Source organism: Vulpes lagopus, chromosome 15 (genome assembly GCF_018345385.1).
Source record: "Vulpes lagopus strain Blue_001 chromosome 15, ASM1834538v1, whole genome shotgun sequence".
NCBI classification, from domain to species: domain Eukaryota; kingdom Metazoa; phylum Chordata; class Mammalia; order Carnivora; family Canidae; genus Vulpes; species Vulpes lagopus.
In genome coordinates this window covers 30,151,127-30,163,886 of record NC_054838.1, presented here as the reverse complement: position 1 = coordinate 30,163,886, position 12,760 = coordinate 30,151,127, and the positions used below count along the sequence as shown (strand labels likewise).

Here is a 12,760-nt window from a genome sequence, read left to right as displayed (position 1 = left end):
CGGGAGCGGGAGCGGGAGCGGGAGCGGGAGCCGGAGCGGGAGCCGGAGCGGCCGGGAGCGGGAGCCGGAGCCGGGGCCGGAGCCGGGGCCGGAGCCGGGGCCGGGGCCGGGCGTGCGCGCGCCGCTGGAGGCTCGCTCGGGCTCCGCTGCCCTCGGGGCTGCTGTGGGTCTCGCTGGAGCTGAGCGCGGAGCCGGGACCCGCTCCTTCCCGGGCGCCCTGCTCGGGCTCGCGGAGCCGAGGAGCCGCGCCGCCGAGCGCCGGAGGAGCCCCCGGCGCGGCGCCGAGCCTCGCTGCCGCCCTCCTCCCCGCGTCCCCGGCGGTGGCAGCCTGCAGCCACGGTAAGGCGGCGCGCCCCGCTCCACGGACAGCGCCTTGGGGCCCGCGGCTGCGTCTCGCCGGCTCCCCCGTCCGCCCTCGCTCGCTGGCCGCGGCGGGGTCGGGCCGCTCGCGCGGGCGGCCGGGGGCTCCCGGAGACGCTCGCCTGCCCCTCGGCCCGCGCTGGGGGAGCTCGGGGGGAGGCCGCCCGCGAGGCGAGCCGGTCTGGAGCCCGAGCCCCCGTCGCCGCAGCCCCCGGAGCCCGCCGCGGACGGGAGTCCCGGAGCCGAGGTTAGGGGGGAGCCGGGAGGCGGGCGCGGGGCCGGGACTCCGGACTGCGGGTGGGAGCGAGGCGGCGCGCGCGGGTTCGCCTCCCTGCTCACCGGGATCCCCTTCCCCGCCCCGGCCCCGGCCCCGGCCCCAGCCCCAGCCCCAGCGTCCGCAGCCCCGGCCCCAGCGTCCGCAGCCCCGGCCCCAGCGTCCGCAGCCCCGGCCCCAGCGTCCGCAGCCCCTCTGCAGAACCAGCCTGGGAGGTGGCGCCGGGCTCTGGCGGCTGCAGCCTGTCCTGCGGGGCGAGCGCCGGCTGCAGCGGCCCCGTGCGCGCGGCGCGGGGAGCCGAGGAACCGGAGGGCGACCCCGGCCCCGCGCCCTCCGCAGCCCGCGCGGCGCTCGCCCGCCCTCGCCCGCCCTCCCTGCAGCGGCGCGGACGTTGCCTTCCCGGTGAGCGCGGGCTGCCGCCGCGGGTGGACGCTCAGAGCGCTCCCGCGTGAGTGTGACTGCGCGCGCGTGTGTGTGTGTGTGTGTGTGTGTGTGACCACTCGCACCCCCGGCTCGGACAAATGTGCTCTGCTCCGTCATTTTCCTCGCGTTTTACAAATGCAGTCTAATGAAGGAAGCGGACGTGAAGGTGGAATTGGAGAGTGTGTGTGCGTGTGTGTGTGTGTCTGTGTGTGCACGCGCAAGCAGGGAATACACAGCCAGCCACGGGGGCCAGGGACGGTTCAACCGGGAGTCCTCCTCGGCTGGCAGGTAGGGAGGGCTCCGCGGGCCGCCCCTTCTCCTGTCCCCGCCCAGGCGAGGTTGGAAAGTACTGGAAATTCAGCTGCGTGGTCTCTAACTTTGGAAGTTGGCTTCCCTTTCAGGGCGACGCGTTCAGGCGATGTGTGCACCCTGGTACGTGCGGACCAGGGTATCGCCACTGGGCTGGGTAAAGAGCCCTCCTTACGACCGTGCCAACCGCCCCCCGCCCCCGTCCGCCTCTCCGTCTCCTTCCCACCCACCCCCAGCCCTGACGACGTTTGTAGAAATGCAGTTTTCCGTGAGCCACCGTTGCCGCGAAAGGGCGCATTAAAGTAGCCTGCTTTTGGTAGACCCTGCGTGCACCCTTGGATTTGACGAATCCACGCGATCGCCTTGCTGCTTTGTGGAAGGCGGCGGCGGGGCACGCTTGGGATTCGAGTGCGGGGGCGAGAGGGTGCCCGAGCGCGGAGCTGTGCGGCGGTGCACGCAGGGTCCGCGGCGCGGCATCGCGGGCAATTATATAAACGGGCCCAGGGATTACCCAGCGCCGTGATGCGAGCACCGCGCTCGCGAAGGGCGAGACTGAAAGTTTGCCTGCGTGGGGAATGTAAGTACCGGGGCGCACCCATCCCGGGACCGGAGAGCAGGGAGACACCTGGCACCACGGCGCCCACTTCCTGGATCGCGTTGGGTGCTGATGCTACTGTCCCCAAAGAACCGGTTGTTGAGCTGGGAATGGAGTTAGAGGCTCCGGGATGGGTCAGAGAGAAAAAAAGCCGGTCAGAACCCAGGGCCCATGGGGTCCCCCAGACCCCGAGCCTGCCTCGGGAGGTGTTGCGAGACCTTGCAGGGGATGCTCTTTCAGGAAACTAACTTTGCCTCCCGGGGAATCCCGAAGCCTCGCTTCTCTGCCCCCCTGATCTCCTCCGACCCCAACGCATCTTTCACACCCAGTGTCTGTCCTCCGTGTGTTTAGGAACCTGCCTGAGCTGTTTGGTTCACCTTGGAGATGCCAAGCGTGCCAGCCGTCCGGACCCAGTCTGGCGGGGGTTAGGAGGGAGAGTGCTGGCCTCCGCCAGGCTTGCCACCCCGGGCACCCCGTCCTGGCTTCCTGGGCAGGCTGGGCGCCCCTGGGGTAGGGTGGGGAGCAGTGCCTTGCACGGCTTCCGCCCCCTCGCTGCTCTCCTACGCGGACTGCAGTTTGCTTCTGTTGCAACTGCTTCTCAGAGCTGCCGCAGCCTGTAGCATGTTGATGGTCTTTGATAGAGAAACCACAGTAGTGGAAGTGCTCTTAAATCGCTGTGGTTTTTTTTTCGCCTGTAGAGGGATGAAGCGCCCCAGCCCTAGAGGCGTGCGCCACGCTGAAGTCTGAGGCTCAGGGGCCCTGAACTCCCTCGCCCCCCGCCCCGCCCCCCACCCCGCAGGCCGGAGGCGGTGGTGTGCCCGGGTGGACGCGAGGGTTTTGTTTTCGCCACGTTCCTCCGTCCCGAAACCCTGCATGCCCTCCCCCTGACATCCCGGGGCTGTCTGAGGGTGTTCCGCGCTGCAAAATAAATCCTCCCTGCGCAGACCTGCGGGGCCGTTCGGATTTCCTGCCGCTGCCATGATCCTTAACAACGCGCTCCGCCGGGGAGACTCCCCAGGTGCCGGCCGGCCGCGCCTTGACCTTGCCGGAGGCGCCCGTAGCCCGGCGGCCGGGGAGGCTCCGGGCGGGCCGCGCGGGGGCGGGGGCGGGGGCGGGGGGCGCCGCGGAGGGGCTGTGCTCGCCCGGCCGGGGCGGGAATCCGGCGGGGCGGCGGGGCGGGGCGGGGCGGCGGCAACCTGTTTCCCCGCGCACTCGCGCTGCTCGGCCTCCCGCGGCGACTCGGGTCGGCGGCGCGGGCCGAGGCCCCCTGCGCTCTCCGCGGTCCTCTGCGGGGGCCCCCGCCGTGGAGCTCCGGGGAGGGCCGAGCTGCGCCGCAGTCCGCGCGAGCCGGGCCGCCGGCGGGGGGGGGGGGGGGGCGGGGCCAGCGCGGGAACCCCGAGCCCGGCCCCGCGGCGCCCCCCGCCCCGCCCTCCGCGCCCTGCGCCCCCGGCGCCCTCCGCGCCCTGCGCCCCCCGCGCCCCCCGCGCCCTCCGCGCCCCCGCGCCCCCCGCGCCCCCCGCGCCCCCCGCGCCCCCCGCGCCCCCCGCGCCGCTTAGCCCCGGAGCTCTGCTCGCCGAAGTTCGGGATGTTTTCACAGGTGGTGGTGGAAGCAAGTTTGTGCGCGCGCGTGTGCGCGTGTGTGCGCGTGGGGTGGGGGGGAGCGCGCGAGCGCGAGGGAGCCTGCAGGTGGGGCGTGCGGCGAGGCCGGGCTTGGCGGAGGCTGGGGTGCCCCCTCCGTAGCGTCCCGAGGCGGTGGTGGAAAGCGCCCGCTCCCCTGGGGAGGGGCCTGATGCGCGCCCTGCCTCGGCGCCGGGCCCGGGGCGGACGAGCGCAGCCCCCCCGCGGGGCCCGGTGTGCGGCCGGGCCCGGGGACGGTCGCCCGTGGACGCCGCGAGCCTCTCCAGGCAAAACTTAGGACGGGGATGGTCCCGCGGCCTTAGGGGGCCGATCCGGGGAAGGGGTTATTCCCGGCGTGTGTGTTTAAGCGAGCGGAGCGGAGTGGGGGTTGGCGTGTGAATTCACCGTCCTCTGAGGGTGGGGAAGTTGTCGGGGCTGGAGGGCATCGGTTTCAGAGATTCTTGGATCCGTCTGCCAGCCTCCTGTCTGGGGATGGAGGGTACAATGGGGGCACTAAGCCTGCAAACCGCCCTGCTGGACTGTGGAGGTGGGGGAGGGTCAGCCTTGGTCACTGCGGGGCGGGGGCGGGGGATCCAGGGAGCAACCGAAACAAGTATCCTCAGAGGCCAGTTCTGCAGCGAAGGAAATAATCTGGAATATGAGGTAGTGAGCTCCCCACTGAACAGGTGTTGCAGGGGGAGATCGGCTCCTGCAGTAGTGGGCGATTTGGATCTCCGAGGGCTCTCCCCCAATAGGTCGGACTCTCTGTGCTATAATCTCTTTAACCCTACCTGGTTTTGCGGGGCTAAACTGATGGGGTGTAACTTCAACTCCTTTATTTACTGGGTAGAAATCAGGGTGATGTGGCCTTAGGCAAGTTAGCTTTGGAACTTCTGTTCTCTCCTGTAAATGGGAAGATATTCTGTAGTTTACGACAAAACAAGGGTTAGTGTCACAAAACGTCACTGATGATCATTCCCTTGCGCTTCCTTCATCCCTTTCCAGCTCTGTGCACTTGTTGGGTGGGGGTTGGGCAGGAAAATCAACAGCCCAAAAAGTACCAGCATCTACAGTCTATTTAAAAACAGCCCAAGTGCTTGAAACAAAAATATCTTCTCTTTTCTTAGAAAAGTCATTTCCAGTTTTGTTAGAATTTCTCCCTCATTGAATCCCTTTTTATGACAGAATTATATCCTTGTGCAGATTGGCATGTTACATAACCTGATATTTCCAGATCAAGAGTTAAAAATATGGGAAAGAGGGTGATTAGGAATTTAAGACAAAGACTGCTGGACACCACAAGCAAGGGACTCAAGTAAGATGCCCTCTTACACTCTTTAACTCAGAGGGGTTGAAGAAAATGAGATTGAGTATCACCTGGTATAGATCCTCACCTGGGTACTCAGCCCCCTAGCCAGTTCCAATAACCAGCTACTCTGCCTGGATCCCCAGCTGGCCACTGTTCCTGTCCCCATCTCCCACATCCATAAATCTCAAACGGGAAACAAAAGAACAATGGGATTTAAATCACCTCCTTGCAGATTTGATTCCAAGAGCCTAGCGGGGTAAATCAACGTCAATTCTAGATCTGAGAGACCGATTTTTACCTGCCTTCTTACATGGTTTATCAGGCTGGCTTATTGTAGCTGAAAGCTGAATCACTCTATCTTTTCTCTGCACTGACAGACTGCTAGGGAGGCCACTTGGAAAGCGACATGTGCCCCAGTTCCCAGGATGTCCAGCATATTATGGATCCCTGAATGTATAGTTTTTCATAAGAAAAGCTTCTAATGAAACAGTGTTAAGTGTAGATTCTTACATCTTCAGGTCCTCTGGGCCTTATATACTTATTAGTTTGTTACAGTTCTTAAACTTTTATTGTCTTAAACTTTTATTGTCTTATATATGTGTGTATATATATATATATATACTTTGATAATATATATACATATATATGTGTATATATATATATATATACTTTGATAACATATATACATATATATATATATATATTCACAGTTGCACGGTAAGGCAATAAGGAGAAAGCAGAAAATAAGTTTCACCACATTTTGAGTTGTAACTTGTGACTTTATGCATGTAAAAAGATGAGATCATGGTCGTAATATACTGAATATGTATTTTCATTTAATGATAAGTCTTTCCATGTTATGACATTTCTCCCTATGGCGACATATTTAATGGCTACATAGAACCTCAGTGTTGTAATATGCCATAATTTATTTAAACAGCACTGAAATTTTTTGACTTCTTGTTTATTTTTAGTTGTTCTTTTTTGATTGAAACAAAGCTGCAGTAACCACCCTTGTACACACTGTGTAATTTTATTATTTCCTGAAGATAAATTCCTAGAAAGTAGGATTGCAGGGTCACAGGCATATGCCATGCTAAGACTTCTGTCACACATGAGAAGCAGTAGGCTTCTAGTGATTTCTACTTTGTCTTTTAAACCAGAATATGGCTGTTTACTTTGCAATCCCTTATAGGCTTGGGAGCCTGGGTAGTAGAGGGAGGTGAGGGTGACAATCAAACCTCAAGCCAGGGATTTGCATAACTTTGAGCTGTTCTGCTGAAGTGATAGGCAAATCCTTTCTGGAGAACATTTTTCTTCCCTGGCTGTTTACGAATCATCACTTTCTGTAGCGCTTCAGCCAGCAATGGAGTTGAAATATGTAAATATGTTCCTCTGTATTGTAGGTGGGGCTGGCTCCACAGTGAATGACAAACAGTTCCTCAGAGAAGTGTATGTGTCTAGCATTTGCTCAGGCAGTGGATTTCACCCCTCCCTGCCCTTCCCCCATCCCTTTTCCTTTGGCTCAGAGGCCTTGGAATGGCCGCCTAGGAAATCTGACAAAGGAAACAATTGGGACTACCCACAGCAAGCTTATCCCCACCCACTGCAGGGCATTTTGCTGAAAAATCCGCCCAACTGTCTTTCTTCATGGTGCCTGGGCACAGTAAAAAATTAAATTAATGTGCCTACATGCTGTTTCCAAGGTGGAAATAGTTGCACATATCTGTCCATCCTAGTATGGGCCAGTTCAATGAAAGGGTGTATTTGTCAGTCTTGCTTTCACGTGTCAAATTTCTGTGACCCAGAAAAGATTTGTTCCCTGTGGTTAGATGACTCGTCATCTGACAAAGAATTCAGTGGAGCCACGGGGGGAAATCCAGTCCTCCCATTTCTGAGGTGTCCCCGTACTCAGCAGGAGACATCAGGAGTTCCTTTAGATCAGAGAGAGGTCACCTCAGCCTTGTTCCGTGGTGTGGTCACCATGGAGGAAACCCACTCCACTGGTTGCAGACTCTGAATTCTGACAAGTGTTTAGATGCTGCCTTTGATACTGACACCTCTCCAGTTTCACTAGGGAAGGCAATGGAACCTTTTTTGTCCTTTGTCATGTTCTGAACATCAAATCAGGGCCTTTCTTTTATTTGGAAAATAAAAAAGGAAACAGGACATAAATGTAGCAGGATCTCAAAAGCAGTTGTGCAGTGCCCCCTACTCCCTGTCCTCCTGAGTCTTGCGTTTGCTTTGTGGACTGGGCGGTAGCTTATTGCTTGCGCCCACAGTGGGAATGATCGTTAGATTCAACTGATATATCATTATAATCCTCAAGAACATTGGGTTTTAAGAATGTTTTCTTTTAAAGAGCTGAATTTCCTGCCGTGGAATGATTGTCGATTCTAAAAGTCTGGTCTTTGAACCCCTTGAAGTCAAGCAATAGGGTTGCAGCTAACACATTATGGCTTAGGGTAAGACACTTAGCTGTTCTTGGAATCAGTTTCCCTCTCTATGAAATTAGGTTGTGAGGGGAGTGTGGATTTGTGTTTTGTAAGGTAGTACTTCTCAAACTTTTAATATGTGTGTACATCACCCAAGAGTCTTGTTAAAGTTCAGGTTCTGATTCAGTAGATAGGAAGAGCGACCAGAGTCTGCATTTCTGATAAGCTCCAAAAGGATGCCATGATGCTTGTCCCTGGTCCACACTTTCAGTAGTAGCCAGGTTTCTAGCTACTTCCTATCTGACATTATTTCAGAAAGTGGTAATAATGACCACCAGATGTCAAGAGAAGCTGTCTTATGTTTATAGATTGGCACTATTAAGTATTAACCATTTTGGATTTTGAGGATTGGCATCTTTCAGCAGGCAGAGTAGGGAGGGACACGGTTCTATCATCCAGTGGTTGTCGAGGTGGGAAAAGGATGGAGCAAGAGTCCATCAAACACATCCCGAGTGCCTTCTGTGTGGTAGGTAGCTGCTGTTACTCCCATGCTCTAGGTGAGGACACTGAGACTCAGTAAGGCAAGCGATTTGCCCAGGGTCGTGCACCCAGGACTAGCATTGGATCATAGGCCTCTCTGGCTCCAAAACCCTTGTTTCTTCTAGAATAGCAACTTTATAACTTTCTGGAATGCCATGTAATTATAACTGAGTGCTTAGTAAAGTGTTTTTCTTTAGAAGTCTTTTTACCGGGTCTACTTTGAGAGTGGATGAAGACATTTAAAAATTTGCTTCATTATCATGCAAGCATTGAAAGTGCTTAAGAGCTTAAAAATAATTTGTTCAAGTTGGTTAGATATCCGCCCTCCCCAGTCTTGTTTGTATTATTAATTTGATCATCAAACTGTGACATCAAAACCATTGTGAAGGTACTTTTCAGTATCTTCTGATTGGTGGAAACTTGCAGATGAAAGGAGTGTGTATTGATGAGGTCCACAGTGGAAGCTATCTAGTTCAGAGTGAGTCAGAAAAACTAGCTCTTTACTGAATAAACTCAGCCCTCCTCTGGCCTGTGGATGAGAATTGTTCATTTAAATGTTTTATTAACGTGCAGTTATTCTGAGAACCAGTCAGCAATGCAGCTCTTTGCAAACATTAATTAGGTGATCTTCACATCACCCCCACATGGCAGATAAATAGCGTTAAACCTGCATCTGAGAGAACAAATGGACACATGGAGATGATGATGGAAGTGGCAAACTTTTGCCTTGCAGGACTTATGGTAGAGAGAGGTGGAATTAAGAGCTTACACAAGTTTATCACTTAATAAATATTTATTGGGTGATGCTCTAGATATTCCAGAGCTGCACTGTGCAGTGTGGTAGTCACTAGTCACAATTTAAATTAAATTTAATTAAAATTAAATAAAATTAATAATTCATTTCCTCAATCACACTCTCCAGATTCCCAGTGCTCAATAGAGAATAGTGGCTATCATATCAGACAGTGCAGATATGTAATTGCAGAAAGCTCTATTGTGTAGTGTTGGTCTAGTAGCTCAGGATAATGAAAGACTAATGTAAAGATCTCTGCCCATGTAGAACTCTCACGTAAAATTCCCTAAAACAATAGCTGACATGTGACAATCATATAGCCCAAGCTGTGGCTGAGTACTGAGTACCCTAGTAGTGGTTAGGGACCCGGCTCCTGGAGCTGAGTGTCCTAAATTCAAATCCTGGTTGAGCCACAGACTGATGAGGTAGGTTATCAAACATTCTATGTCTCTTTGCAGAGAGACAATTTTTCACTTCTCTTATTAGCCAAGATTATTTCTAAGATGATGCTAGATTCTGGAGAGGGTGCTGGGAGACAGGTACTCGCCTTTGCTGCTGGTGGAAATGCAAATTAATATACCCTTTTAGGAAAGCAATTTGGCAATAACTGTCAGTAGTCCTAGAAACACTTGTTCCCTTTAGCTCAGTATTCCAATTCTAGGAATCTAGCCAAAGAAAATAATCAGAGATGGGCAGAAAAGATGTCAGAATAAAAATGTTCATTGCCGTGTTATTTATAATAGTGAAAAAAAAAAGATAAACAATTGGATCAGACAAGTAAAGTATGGCAACCAAACAGTGGGATATTATATAAAGATTAAATGTCATTTTCAAACATGTGTTTTTGTGACAGCAAAATGCTAAAATAAAATTATGTTTTAAAGAAATAATGCTGTACTCTTAAAATCCCAAATATGTTTTTTAAAGCAGGCATTCATTGAAGTGGGACTAAAAAGATATAGACAAAGTATTAAAAGTAGTGACCTGTGTATTAATAGTATTTTTGATTGTCTTGGGACCATTGTTTTAGCTTTTTCTTCTAAAGTTTTTTTTTTTTTTTTTTTTTAAACTGAACCAACCTATAAAGTTTGACAACCCGGTGCCCCGAGCATTCCAGCTCTGTCCTCTTTCTGTTATATTGTGTGGTCAGAGACTCCCTGCTTCTCTTAAGCTGCCCTTCGTAGCAATTTTGGAATTTCTAGTTGATCCAGTTGTGTTTGTAGACCTTCAAGGCCAGGATGTACTTCCTAATGTCCAACCTTAATTCCTTTTTATGGCCATTTAAGTCCCATTTGACCGTGCACCCTGAGGTGATTCAGACTGAGCAGCATGGAGTCTTGGGAAGAACATCAGCTTTGAAGCCTGCAAGACCTAGGCTCAGACCCTGACCTTCATTTCTTTACTGTATGACCTTGAGCAACCCTTCTGTGCCTCCACGTTCTCCTCTATGAAATCAGGAAAGCAGTAGATCCCATCACATGGCTGTGAGGATTAAGTGTTCACTTCAGTAGAACATCTGGCACACACAGGTAAATAAAGACGCAAGTGACTTCAGGGCCTGGTGCACCGTGCAGTCTAGAACATAAGCTAATTTATTCCCCAGCAAACTCGTGAAATCAGCAGAATCCCCACTTTCCAGAGGGAGGAATGGGGCATCTGGTGGGCACATGACACGGGCCCTGTCACATGGATTTATGAATGGCAGAGCTGGCGGTGGACCCAGTCTGGCTGCTATGGAGTCTCAGGCCTTCTTTGGTACAGGCTCACCAGCTCCTTTCCTTGGTTTCCCTGGATGTGCTTCATCCTCGTGCTGTGTAAGCGCTTCAGCATTTCCCAGCCATGCACTCATCCCTTTCAAGGAACAAATAAGACAGAGATTCCTTTTTGGTATGTTGAATGATTATAATAAAGACCCGCATGACTAAAAAAAAATAGCCACGAGCTGCCTAGTAACAGAGGCAGGGATGCTCACCCCAGAACCATTTCCTGGGAAGTATATAGGATCCTTGGCCCTGGAGACTTTCTGCCTCCAAAGATCTGCCATACTTCACATGTTGACAGAATGAAACAGGTACCCCATTTGTGGACAGCCCACACTTTGTGGGACCTTAGGCAAGTTATTTCCTATCTCCGAGGGTTAGATTCCGTATACATAAAATGGGGATAATGATGAGAGTTTGTGAGGGTTGGTGGCAGGATTGTCATGAAAGAATGTCCGTGGCAGTTTTGTGAGACCTTGTCATTGTTGAATCAGCATCATTATTTCCAGAACCTTTGAAGTAACTTATTTCGGGACAGCTAAGTCATGGGGCCCTTTTTCTCCACCGGGATGGTCCTCCCATATACTTGATTAAGTGCTTCCTAAGGCCATATAAGACAGGAAAATGCCAGCAGACTTGGGCTTGAATTCTCTGCTTTGTCGTCTGGTAGCTGTATGAATTTTAGCAAGTTACTTAGATTCTCTGAACTTCCATGAGTTTTTCATTTATAAAATGAGTTGGTGTGGGATTCGTGGAGTAATTTGCACAGTGCCTAACAGGCAATATCTTCTTTGTGACTGGTAGCTCTTGGCTTTGCTGTTTTTTTTTTGTGACCTCCTCACCCACTCAGCTCCTGGTCCTCTTGGTTTGTGCTTCCAGAGCCTTGACTATACTGTCAACACAGGTCAGTGGTGGACAGTGCTATGGAGGGGAGACTGAGAGGGTCTGAAGGAGCCCTCCTTCAGATTTTACGGTTTTGGCAGGTCAGACTCTGAGAGGACTCTGGCATCCCTGCCTTTTGAAAAAACAGAGGTGTCTATAGAAGTGGAAAAACCAAAATGCTCTAGATTTAGACTGGTAGATTCCAGCTCTGACCCTTTGTCACTTGGCACCAGCTTATTCATGATGATTCCTATCTTTTTATATATATATATATATATATATATATATATATATATTTTAATTTATTTATGATAGTCACAGAGAGAGAGAGAGAGAGAGAGAGAGAGAGAGAGAGGGGCAGAGACACAGGCAGAGGGAGAAGCAGGCTCCATGCACTGGGAGCCCGACGTGAGATTCGATCCCGGGTCTCCAGGATCGTGCCCAGGGCCAAAGGCAGGCGCCAGACTGCTGCGCCATCCAGGGATCCCTGATGACTCCTGTCTGCTTCTCTGAGCTGCTGTCAGCTGCTAGACTTTGAGTTGCAGCCCAGTGCCCAATACAGTGGATCCCAACCCTGGTTCTGCATTGGCATCACCTGGGAGCTCTTACCAAACACCAGTGCCCTAGCCCCACCCCAGAGTGCTCTATAATAGCTGGAGCTGGGGCCCAGGTGATGCGAAGTTACAGCCAGGATTGAGAAATGGTGCATAAGGTAGAGCCTCATTAAATGTTCCTTCCCTCCCTTCTTCAAAGAAGCATAAAGGGATCCCATATTGAGTAATTTATGAAGAAGGTGACCTAATTTATTTGAGCCATGGGACTACAGATATAGTAATCAAGGCTTCTTTCTCATTGTCTCCCTGCCTCCTGGCAAACTGGGGCATCTGGGTCAGAAAAGTGTGGCCTTCTCATTCAGCCTGTTTCCTCATTTTGATGCAGTTGCATTCTGAGTGCTGAAAAGGCCTAGCTAGGCTTTGCCTAGAGATATTGTGATATTCCTTTGACCTGGTTTTACTCCTTTTATGTACACTTCTGGGCAAAGCCCTGTTAACCATTCACACACAACCTCCACCCAGCCAGCAAGGCCTCAGGATTCCTGGTGTAGAAGAGGGAGTATTTGGTCTCTGCTCCCTGTGAAAGCCTTATCCTATGGTAGTAGCTCTCCAGGATTGGTGCCAGAGTTTTGACATTGCCCAAAGGCCTGGAAGCCCTGCAATTCTGGATGGTTTGGGTGATTTTACATCTTCTAGATAATTAATATTTGCTTGCTGCCTTTTTTTTTTTTTTTTTTTAAGATCATTTCAAATTCACCTCAAAGGGGGAGTGCTGTATTCTGGAGACGACTTTGTAACTTAATGTGGATAGACACTGCCTGAGGACTTGTTAAAGTGCCGGTTCTGATTCAGGGGGTGGAAGGAGGGAAGCCTGGGATTCTGCATTTCTAACAAGCTCCCAGGAGATGC

The 12,760-nt window shown here is 52.3% G+C and overlaps 1 protein-coding gene across 2 annotated transcripts in view; it reads left to right on the top strand.

The window, feature by feature from the left end:
- The first annotated feature begins 222 nt into the window (after window positions 1-222).
- Window positions 223-12,760, top strand: part of TENM4 (teneurin transmembrane protein 4) — a 731,611-nt gene continuing 719,073 nt past the window's right edge. For both annotated transcript variants that reach the window (XM_041730444.1, XM_041730443.1), the window contains exon 1: window positions 223-339. The gene's annotated coding sequence lies outside the window, so the exon portion shown is untranslated. The remainder of the gene's footprint in view (window positions 340-12,760) is intronic.